General features: G+C 38.7%; 1 non-coding gene across 1 annotated transcript; it reads left to right on the plus strand.

Moving 5' to 3' along the window:
* Positions 1 to 650: 650 nt before the first annotated feature.
* LOC120599220 (small nucleolar RNA SNORA48) lies at positions 651 to 793 on the plus strand. Its single transcript, XR_005651830.1, has one exon. It is a non-coding gene; the product is annotated as a small nucleolar RNA SNORA48 (small nucleolar RNA).
* The last annotated feature ends 1,385 nt before the right edge of the window (positions 794 to 2,178 follow it).

Consider the following 2,178-nt stretch of genomic DNA (forward strand, 5'->3'; position numbering starts at 1 on the left):
TTTCTGCCCTGATGACTGGGCCCTGCCACCAGCTAGACATGAGGAGCTCATAACTTTCCCAGGGAACTCGCTGCTCCTTCTCCCCTCTTCCTCCTCTTCCAGGGAGCTCCAGCAGCTGCGAGAGGCAATTTCTTTATTTCTCTCAGTCCACCGCCCGACACCCGGGGGGTTCTGACCTGTGGTAGCTCTTATGTGCAGATCCCATGCTCAGACGTGCTGGTGTGCAGTTTGGGTGTTTTTTGTTGAGTTTTAAATGTTCACTTTATTGTTATCTCAAGGGGAGAGATTTGGGGACGTCTCTCACTCTGCCATGTTTCCAAAGATCCTCCTTTGTTGAAAATTATTTGCGCGCGCACACACACACACACACACACACAGACGCACATACGTGGGTTTATTTCTGGGCTCTGTCATTAGTCCAAATATAAAAATTAACTCAAAATGGATCAAAGACCTAAATATAAGACCTTAAACAATAAGACACATAAAAGAAAACAGGTACTAAACTTACGGACCTTGGTCTTAAAGGGGATTTTATGAATTTGACTTAAAAAGCAAGGGAAGTAAAAGCAAAACATAAAATGAGACTACAGCAAACTTAAAAGCTTCTGCACAGCAAAAGAAACTATCAACAAAACAAAAAGGCAACCATCCCCTGGCTATGGATAAAGACATCTGACTTGTGGTGCTGCTCTGATATCAGTCAGGGTCAAAGCAGACATACAGTCCTTTGTTCATCCTACTTTGAAGCCTGGGTTGGTGGCCAGAGCAATTTCATGCCTGGGGCACATGAAAAAAAAAAAAAAGGTAACCAACCAAATGGGAGAAGATATTTATAAACAACTCTGATAAGTGGTTAATATCCGAAATATATAAAGAACTCATACAATTCAACAAATAATCCAGTGAAAAAAAGGGCAGAGGACTTGAACAGACACTTATCCTAAGAAGATATACAAACAAAGACTTATGAAAAGATGCTCAACTTCACTAGCTATTAGAGAAATGCAAATCAAAACCACAATGTTAGAATGGCTATTATCAACAAGTAATAAGTGCTGGAGAGGTTGTGGAGGAAAAGGAACCCTTGTACATTACAAGTGGGAATGTAAACTGGTACAGACACAATGGAAAACAGTATGCAGGGTCCTCAAAAAATTAAGAAACGAGTTACTATATGACCCAACAATCCTTCTTCTGGGTCTCTATCTGAAAAATTTGAAAACATTTTTTCATAAAGATATGAGCACCCCGATGTTCACTGCAGCATTATTCACGGTGGCCAAGACATGGAAACAACCAAAGTGTCCTTCGATAGATGGCTGGATAAAGATGTAGAGTGTGTGTGTGTGTGTGTGTGTGTGTGTGTGCGTGTGTACACACACACAACAGAATATTAGTCAGCTGTAAGACATGAAATACTGCCATTTGCAATAATATGGATGGACTTAAAGAATATCATGCTAAAAGTAGTCCAATGGAAAAAGTCAAGAACCATATAATTGTATTCATATGTGGGATATAAAACTAAAATCAACAAATAAGACAAACACTCATAGACACAGTCAACAGTATGGTGATTACTAGAGGGAAAGGGTGGTGGGAGAAGTGAGAAAGGGTAAAGGGGGTCAAACATATGGACAAACATATGGAAGATTGGACTTTGGGTGCTAAGCACGCAATGTAATATACAGATGATGTATTATTGAATTGTACACTTGAAACTTATGTAATTTTATTAACCAATGTCACAATAAATTTAATAAAAATTTTTAAATGGCGGTGGGGGACTTAGGCCCTAAGCCACTGCAACTAATGATCTCCTATCTCAAAACTGGTTTTTGAAGGCATTCCTCAACCTTTTTCTTGGCTTTGATCAGATTCCTCAGTCTTCCTGGTGGTTAATACCAACAAAAATATAAGACAAATATACAGATGATGTATTTTGATATTGTACAAAATATCAAAACGATACTAAAGTATAAGAAACAAAAAGGATAAATATGGTAAATGTAATTTAGCTCTAGTGCTATATGTCCTTCAGGCTCTAAGACAATTATTTCCATGGTGCTCAGAATACTGCTGCTATCTTGCCTTAATTCTTAGATTTTTGGAGTTTGAAATATGAGGTGAAGGGTGAATCACTGGGCAAAACGGCTGCTTTCAAATCATTTCACG

Source organism: Pteropus medius, unplaced genomic scaffold (assembly GCF_902729225.1).
Source record: "Pteropus medius unplaced genomic scaffold, Ma_sr-lr_union100, whole genome shotgun sequence".
In the NCBI taxonomy this organism is placed as follows: Eukaryota; Metazoa; Chordata; class Mammalia; order Chiroptera; family Pteropodidae; genus Pteropus; species Pteropus medius.